We start from the raw sequence: 9979 nt of genomic DNA, 5'->3' as shown, positions 1-9979 counted from the left end.
TTAACCAATGTGTAACTTACAATGTTTCCTCATAGATCAGTTCCAGTGCGCTCATGGGAGGATGTGTATTGACAGAAAGCAGGTGTGTGACGGCACACCTCAGTGTCAGGATCGCTCTGATGAACTGGACTGTTTCACTCGATCACACGAATGCAAACATCAGTGTGATAATAAAACTCGCTGCATCCCAGAGAGCTTCCTCTGTGACGGAGAGAGAGACTGTGTGGACGCCACTGATGAAGCCAACTGCTGTGAGTATTTGTTTTTACTGTTATTTTGCAGTTTCATTCAAATATGGAATAGGTGATGGTATTCTATCGTCGAAAAAATTTCAGGTATACATGTAAAAGGGACTATGTCCTATTTTTCTTCTGAAGTCCTAGTATTGTTTTAACAAGGTTCTTGTTCTCAAAAGATCATAACTTTTGTCCCTTACCATTACAAAGGCATTTTTTTCTAGAGTATACCTTTAAGATTTCCATGCAAATTGTGTCTGTTGTTATTGTTAGCCGCTTTACATGTGCAGTAACAGTTTACAGACTTTGTTAAAGGATTAGTTCACTTCCAGAACAAAAATGTACATATGTATTTATCCCCTTGTCATCCAAGATGTTCATGTCTTTAAGTCGTAAAGAAAAGTTTTTTGAGGAAAACATTTCATGATTTTTCTCCATATAGTTCTCCATATGTGGTTCCCCCGAGTTTGAACTTCCAAAATGCATCTTCAAAGGGCTCTAAACGATCCCAGCTGAGGAAGAAGGGTCTTATCTAGCGAAACCATCAGTTATTTATATATATATTTTTAAATGAAAATTTATATACTTTTTAACCTCAAATGCTTGTCTTGTCTCCCTCTGCAATGTGCATGAGTAGTCTGTGCATCTCTGGTTCAAAACAGTTAGGGTAGGTTAAAAGTCCCATCTCATTTTCTCCCTCAACTTCAAAAATCATTTCAAAATCATCCTACATCACTGCAGAAGTACCGACCCAATGTTTGCAAATCGAACATGCAAAGAAGGTGTATTTGTGTATTTGTGAACACTGAATTAGAATTAAAGTATCAATTTGTAATACCAGTGGTACATGGTAACTCCTCAGGAACTGTGTACTTAATATAAAGTGTAAAATGGTCACAACTTACTGAGTAATATATAAAATGTAAACCTCTGTGCAACACTTTAATATCAGTGTACTTGCATGATAACTCCTCAGGAACTGTCTACTTAATATAAAGTGTAAAATGGTCACAACTTACTGAGTAATATATCAAATGTAAACCTCTGTGCAACTCTTTAATTTCAGTGTACTTACATGGTAACTCCTCAGGAACTGTCTACTTAATATAAAGTGTAAAATGGTCCAGCCTGGTCTCATTGTTTATACGTTGGTATTTATACGTATTTTTAGATGCACAAAACATACATTTTTGTTTTTATTAAGTTTTTATTGATGCGAAAATGTACAATTTAGACGTATTTCAATGTTTAAAACGTACAAATAGCTACGTATGTTTTGCTAAAAACGTAAAATATTTACGTATCCTTCATTTCATTAAATATTCGTATCAATGCCTTTTTATCATTTTATTAATACGCGATTTACATTTTTAGCCCCCTTAACCTACCGCCAAACCTGAAGCTACCCATTTTATAGCAAATATAAAAGGATATAAATCGTAACTGACAAAAATATATGCAAGGAAATTACCATTTTTGCTAACAATATAGCATAAAAACTATTTTTGTAGTTACTAATCACACTCCTACCTCTAAACCTAACGTTAACCATATCTCTCTCGGTACAGTAATGAAAAAAAACCATGACAGACAGAAAATTGCAATTACAATCATTTAAGTAATGCAAAAATATCAACAGCCATACCAAAAATAATTCAAATGGCGATGCTTTTGCAGCTGCAGTCCTCTCTGGCAGAATACAGTAGGTTTGTTTGAGGTGCAGAGCAGAATTAAAGTTATTATTCGCTGAAATATTATCCAGATTATTTTCCTGATCCTCTCCGTAAATGCGGCCAAAGAGTATGTGCCCGCGCAACATTCAAACACATCTCACCAGAAACGCGGCATGTCGTAAACTGTGACGAATGCTGGCGAGAGCCAATGAGAGCTCGATTTTCCTGCCGTAAAAACTGCCGTTTCCTGACGCGGTTGTATTTGAATTCGTAAAATAAAGATAAAGATTTGAATTTGGGCATGTTCCTCGCAATGGTATGGATTCTGAAGATCTTATAGCGCACAAATAAAATTGTTTCATTTTATAATTATGATGCGTGTTCGGTGTATTTTATGGTTTTATTGTTGTAGTCGCAGGGATGTCAGAAAACGCCTGCTGTGTCCCACCGCTACAAACGAAGTTAATATTACATAAATGGTTAAACGATTGTAGAAATGTTATTTATTTTAAAGGTTTAAAGTGTAGTCTTGTTAAACATTATGTTTACATATGCTTGGAAACGAGTTGGCAACAGAAATCACACAGAACAGGATGGAAAGTTATAATTTCATATTAAGTAAACTATTTAATAATGCATTTGAAAACAGTTTATATATTACTCTGTAGGTTGTGACCATTTTCCACTTTATATTAAGTAGACAGTTCCTGAGGAGTTACCATGTACCAAGTACACTGGTATTACAAATTGATACTTTAATTCTAATTCAGTGTTCACAAATACATGAATACAAACATTATATGTAGCCTACATAGGAATCATCACGATTTCAATAATGTTTCCGGGCATTCCAAACTGGTAACTGCAGTATTGAAGACTGTGTGGAAGTGTAAAAACTTCTGTGAGTACATATTGTTGTTACAAAATGTAGTTACATAATTCTTGTTACACATGTGTACTTCCAGAAGTGAAAAAAGTGTTGTTACCAATGTCCTGTTACACATTTGTACTTACAAATGCTATTCAGTGAGTTGTTACATGTGTGTAATTACACCAGTATTAGTGCTGTAGATACAATGTACCAATGTGTACATACACTGTGGTTACATGCTACGTACACATCTAGTTACCATGTAAGTTCACAGGTATTAGGGACACTTAATATAAAGTGGGACCAAACATGGATATAGGATGATTTTGAAGTTGAGTAAGGAAATGAGATGGTAGTTTTTTGACATACCCTAACTGGAACCGGAAAAAACTGAGCTAGACAAGATGAGCGTTTGAGGTTTAAAAAGTGTATATAAATAGTTAAACTAACCGATCATTTCGCTAGATAAGACTCTTGTTTCTCAGCTGGGATCGTTTGCAGTCGCATCTGGGATCGTTTGAAGCTGCATTTATACTGCATTTTAGAAGTTCAAACTCGGGGCACCATAGAAGTCCACTATATGGAGAAATATCCTGAAATGTTTTCCTCAAAAAACAATTTCTTTACAAATGAAGAAAGAAAGACTAAACATCTTGGATGATAAGGGGGTGAGTACATTATCTGTAAATTTTTGTTCTGGAAGTGAACTTCTCCTTTAAAACCTGCCTGATCTATTTATGTTCACAGCTGAGATTAAAAGACCGGATATCAATTTGGTGACAATGAACAAAGACAGCTCAGGTTTGCAACCTCCACCTCCAATCTGTAGAAGTCCATCCATGATGTGTCCAGGAACATCACTATGCATTTCCCAGATTAGACTGTGTGACGGGAAGATTGATTGCCCTGATGGTTCTGATGAAGTTTCATGTGTAGACACTTGTTCAAAACCTGGTAAGTCTTAGCTTTTTCTTTAAAATATTCATTTATTCTGATTCATTTACACTGAAGATAATGCAAAGCACTTACATTAGTCATATTGTGCCAGGTGACTTCCTGTGTAATGACAGGAGGAAGTGTGTTGATGGGAATCTGGTGTGTGATGGCCGCTCTCACTGTCTTGACGGCTCTGATGAAGTGGCTTGTTACATGGTGGCTAGAAATTCAAAACTGGCGCCATTAAAGTGTCGTATGGGCTCTAAACCCTGTAAGGATGGACGTGAGTGTGTGCTGTACAGTCATGTGTGTGATGGAGAGATGGACTGTAAAGATGGATCTGATGAACAGAACTGTGAATATCAGTGTAAAGCAGGTAAAACTGTTAAGAAAGTAAATTATCCTAATTTAGTACAATAAATTTAGGTTGCTAGCGAGTGACCATACTAAACAAATGTCTCTTCATAGATCAGTTCCAGTGCGCTCATGGGAGGATGTGTATCGACAAAAAGCAGGTGTGTGACGGCACACCTCAGTGTCAGGATCGCTCTGATGAACTGGACTGTTTCACTCGATCACACGAATGCAAACATCAGTGTGATAATAAAACTCGCTGCATCCCAGAGAGCTTCCTCTGTGATGGAGAGAAAGACTGTGTGGACGCCACTGATGAAGTCAACTGTGGTAAGTTTTATTATATTAAGTGCATTTTAATATTTATGCCCAGTCAGTGAGTATATAAATGGGTTTCCCAAAAAATTCCAGATTTCATTGGTTAGACAAATGGTTCCAACCCAAGCTTACACCACTAGTTGAGTCCATTTTTCTGTCTTGGAAAATTAACCTGCAAATGCTTTACTGTTCCATATGAAGTTGGGATAGGTGAAAGTATTCAAAGTTAATTTACTGGCATATCTTGAAATGAGCCGTGTTTGGTAAATGTTTTTCCTTTTAACCCTACTAATTGTTTTTCTAATCAAAAGAATCGTAACTCCTGACCTTTACCATTGTGTAGGCTTTTTTGCTACTGTACCTTTAAAGGGAACCCCCAGGTATTAAAGGTGCCATAGAATGGAAAACTGTATTTACCTTGGCATAGTTGAATAATAATAGTTCTGTACATGGACATGACGTACTGTTGGTCTTAAACGCCATAATTCCCTCCTCCTTATATTAATCTGGTGTTTACAAAAGACTAGTCTCAGCCTCAGACGTCACGCCCACGGAACGTTGGCTAAACGTCTGATGCATATGGTACACTTAACTGGAAACACTTTAGGAATGTTCAAGTCGTCATTTGATTAGTTGAATTTGATTGGATTTCTAGGAGACACGAGTGTTGCATTTATTTTCGGTCCTCCGGGAAACAAAGCGCAGGCTGATTTACTGTGTTTTGCTAAAGAGTGCTTATGTAGATGCCATGGTTGTTATACACTTTTGCAACGTTCGCAAACAAATTACTGACATACAGCTACTGAAAGAGCTAACAGGTGGTGATAGATAGAAGCGTAAGTTTAAACCAAATGCCATACCATTGATTTTCCCCACAAAGAGTCTAAATGCATCCAGATATTGAGTGAAATCCAACTCCTTCAGTGGCTGCAGTGTCATGACAAGTATTAGCATGTTAACACCCTGCCAGGATGGCATGTAGCATTTTTGACCTCTGCCATTTGTAAGCTCTTTCAGTAGCTGTGGTCTACTAAAAGCCTCAAAGGCATCAGGGCTAAAGTTGAGAGAACAAAGACGCGGGTCTTTAGGAATTTTTATTTGTCCATAGGCATCCTCCTGTTCTTTTCTCCTCTTATCGGTAGTTAAAGCATAGAGGATTTACATTGTTTCTCTTGTTGCCCTTGTCCTGAAAAATACAACTAAAAGCTGCACAATATGGAGTAGTGTATTTCGAGTTGTGTTGTGGTAAAAATAGTGCCAGTAGCTCACTGAGTGCAACCAGTTTACATTATCGAAATAATGTCGCCCCATAGTCCAAAATATGTATGAAATGGTGTGTTTTTTAAATGATATAAATCTTTCATGGGTTTTCTACTACATATTTCAGAAAGGGACACTATATACATTATATTAAGCCATTCAATCCTTAATACCCAGGGTTCTCTTTAAGACCTTTATCACTTTGAGACTGGCTAGATGCAGAACTTTTGCATGTGGAATGAGTAATAGTCTTATTTGTTCTCTGTTTAACCTTTATTAAAACATGCCTGATCTCCTTATTTTCACAGCTGAGATTAAAAAAGGGGATATCAATTTGGTGACACTGAACAAAGGCAACTCAGGTTTGCAACCTCCGCCTCCAATCTGTAGAAGTCCATCCATGATGTGTCCAGGAACGTCACTGTGTATTTCTCAGACTCGGCTATGTAATGGGAAGATTGATTGTCCAGATGGTTTTGATGAAGTTTCGTGCGTAGACACTTGTTCAAAACCTGGTAAATTTTCACTTGATCTTCAGTGTAAATAACCTGTTTTTCCCAAAGAAAAAGCAAAGCACATGACATCTGTAATGTTGTGCCAGGTGACTTCCTGTGTAAGGACAGGAGGAAGTGTATTGATGGGAATCTGGTTTGTGATGGCCGTGCTCACTGTCTTGACGGCTCTGATGAGGTGGCTTGTTACATGGCAGCTAGAACCTCAACCACAGAGTCATTGAAGTGTCGTGTGGGCTCTAAACCCTGTAAGGATGGCAATGAGTGTGTGCAGTACAGTCATGTATGTGATGGAGAGATGGACTGTAAAGATGGATCTGATGAATGGGACTGTGGTCGTCAGTGCCAACCTGGTTAGACAAATTTCAGTACTCTCAAACCTTCATCTCAACATTTTTACAATTGTATCCAAGTAATGACCTCATTGTGTCTTTGTTCTTCCACCACAGGGCAGTTCCAGTGTGCTTCTGGAGGGAGGTGTATTGAAATGAATCAGGTGTGTGATGGGACTCCTCAGTGTCTGGATAAGTCTGATGAAGCAGGATGCTGGAAACCCTCAAGGAGCTGCAGCTTGCGCTGTGACCGGGACACTCACTGTATTCCTGAAGTCTTAATCTGCAATGGGATTAGGGACTGTCGAGATGGCACTGATGAAGCTAACTGTGGTGAGCCAAGACTTCTCCTGAACATAGGCAAAGCTTCGTTCATCTAAGAATATGTAATAACTGGGTGTAAAACAATGCATAAATTCCAGAGAGGGCCAAAATCAATATGAAAGTGCAGAAGCTAAGGTTGCTTTCTGGTCTTTCATATTGTGACAGACATCCAACTGAAATATTGTATGCATACATCTACTGATGTTCCTGAAATCCCTGGGTGTTTTGGCTCTTTCAACATCATACATCTTGCTCAAGGTGACCCCAGTTAGTGTCTAGATGGCAACCCACTTATAAGTCATTGCCATTTTAATACCCTCAATGCCACTTTGGTGGTACTGCAGGCTCTCCTCCTCTCCTGTGGTACCCAAATTGCTGAAGGCTCTGACTAACAAATGGGCCGCAAATCCTCTATGACCCACCTCCACTTGGAAACTTAGTTCTCCATCTAGTCTGTTGTCAATCACTGAACAGTCCTTTGTGTTTGGAGATCATCTTCTCCAGTCTTCCCACAGGGGTGTCAGCTTCAACAACAAAGCCTGCTTGGTAGGGGTGGGAGAAGAAATCGATTCTCCGCAAATTCCTAATATTTCAGAATCGATTCTGAGCTTGTTTTTTTTTCCGCATATGGCAAGTGTGCGCGCTAGAGACGCTGCCGGCTTCATTACACAGAATTTGCACTGTGAGACTCGTGCGCACTGCTTGACAGTGTGGGCTTCCACCCGCCGTGTTTTACTTAAGTTATGCTTTCATTTCTGCCGTCTGGAATGCAGTTCTACTATTAGATGCACTGACAGACTTTCGCGTGCGCATTGTGTTTGTTCGTCCTAAAGCTCGATTGCAGATGCGGTTAAATGCACTTGCGTTTTCGAATAGTTTTAAACGAAATTGTACATGCAGTCAGTTATGTTTTCAGAGCAGGACAAAACATCTGATATATCGAAATAGATCTGTGCGTCAGTGGCGTTCCGTCCATATAAGCTGCTAATGCTCCGCATACCCAGGCTGTCAGAGAGACTGCGTTCACGTGTTAAATAATATAAACATGCTTATAAGTTGATCCCTTATTTGAGATTTAATCTTCTGGGCAAGCAGATTCTCCGCATCTTTCTCGACTCCTCAGAATTGATGCGCGTTCTCTATTTTGCTGTCATGCACGTGATTTCATTCGCGGGGTATAAGCTGTCCGAGAAGCGCTCGCCCAAGCGGAAAAACGCGCTTATGCTGCCAGATCCTGATTGCCGAAAATCATAGTGTTTGATGCACAACTTACTCGACTAAATCAAATGAAAAAAAAAAAAAACCTTCCTAACTGTATATTATAATAATTTCTCAATTCAAAATGTGAAAGTCCACTGAAAAAAAATAGCCTATATAAAATGTCTATAATTTTTTTAAAATAATAATAAACAAAATATTAAAATATGATTTCGTCTCTGATTTTATTGGTTTCTAAATAATCTAAAGATATAATTATTTTTGGTATTACTGGTGGTTTTAGCACTAAGCATGCCTGGTTAAAAAAAGTCACCGTTCGCCACTGCTGTGCATTAGTTTGTTAAAGCTGCCTGTCTGTGATCTCATCAGTACTAATAAAACGGCAGTAATGCTGGGGAAAAAAGAAAAACTATTGTCTGTAAACTTTCAGATACCTGAAGAACACTTATTTTAAATAAGTAGGCCTAATTATTTTTTAAATTATATAAGCAAGGTACTGCCATGTGCAGTACTATTGAAAACTAAGAATGTGAGCATCGTGATATTTAGTTGATAATGAAAACAGTAATTAAATTAAATTGAATCTTGAAACCAGTGAAGATTGACACACCTACTTTTACAGAGATTTCAACTATAAACAAAAAGCATAGAAACTGCAATTTTACATGTTTTTAAAATTGTAAAGTTGTATTTGCACAGCAGAAGAATTAATTGGGGAAAAAATGTAGATCAAGAATCGTTTTGGAATCGGATCGTGACTCCCAGAATCGGAATCGGATCGGATCGTGAAGTGCCTGAAGATTCCCACCCTTACTGCTTGGTAGATTCAGAGGACAATGTCCAATTTCAAGGTAGTGGCTGCATCATCTTGAGCAGGGGTGCCCAAACTCTGTTCTGGAAGGCTGCTCTTCTCCAGAGTTTAACTCAAAGTCCAGGTGTGTTGAGGGCAGTTGGAGTTAAACTCTGCAGGCCTCCAGAACAGAGTTTGGGCACCCCTGCTCAAGATGATGCAGCCACTACCTTGAAATTGGACATTGTCCTCTGAATCTACCAAGCAGGCTTTGTTGTTGAAGCTGACACCCCTGTGGGAAGACTGGAGAAGATGATCTCCAAACACAAAGGACTGTTCAGTGATTGACACTGAACATTCCTGGTCTTGAGGAAATGTCTGCAAAGAAAACATAGTTGTTGGTGGATCTCAAACAGCTACTGAAGTCCAGAAATGCAATTGTTATTTTAAAGGTGTAGGCAGGTTCATGCCCCCTTCCCACTCCCACCTGCCTCCTGTTTCATAGCCTTTCTTCTGCCTCCTTAACTCCCTCCTCAGCCCACCACTATCCAGTTTGGATCCCTGATTTAGCCACCTTTGGATCTTTGGTCTAGACTGAAATAAACTACAGCAGGAGTGGACCTAACTCTATGCCAATTTCAAAAGTGTGGCTTTTCTAGTCAATCGGTAGTTGCTTGTCACTTTCCAACTTATACTTAATATCAGTCCTATGACCCAGTTTCCAAATGCATTGTCTGGTGGAAGAATTAAATGTTACCCAAAACTATAAATGACCTAATAAGACTATACCTGCTCTGTTTTGTGACAGCTATGTCCAGACCAGCTCAAACAAGCTGTAAGAGTCCTTCTGTGTTGTGTCCGGGAACGTCAGTGTGCATGTCTCAGGCTCAGCTGTGTGATGGCAGAAGAGACTGTCCTGATGGATCTGATGAAGCTTCTTGTATAGATGCATGTGCTGCTCCAGGTAAAATATCTGAACTTCTCTCAGCTGAAAAAAAAAAGCTTAAATTTGTTTGCTGCTGGCTTTTCTAACATCCTTTTCAGCTGACAAGTGACAAGACCCTTCTAAAATGGAAAAACTAATCTCACGTGAAGTCCAGCAAACCATCTTTCTCCTCCTTTTGCTCCTTTTCTTCCTTTACCTTAAACCTCTCT

This window comes from Garra rufa, chromosome 23, assembly GCF_049309525.1.
Source record: "Garra rufa chromosome 23, GarRuf1.0, whole genome shotgun sequence".
In the NCBI taxonomy this organism is placed as follows: domain Eukaryota; kingdom Metazoa; phylum Chordata; class Actinopteri; order Cypriniformes; family Cyprinidae; genus Garra; species Garra rufa.
The sequence above is the reverse complement of the archived record's forward strand: the minus strand, read 5'-3'. Positions refer to the sequence as shown.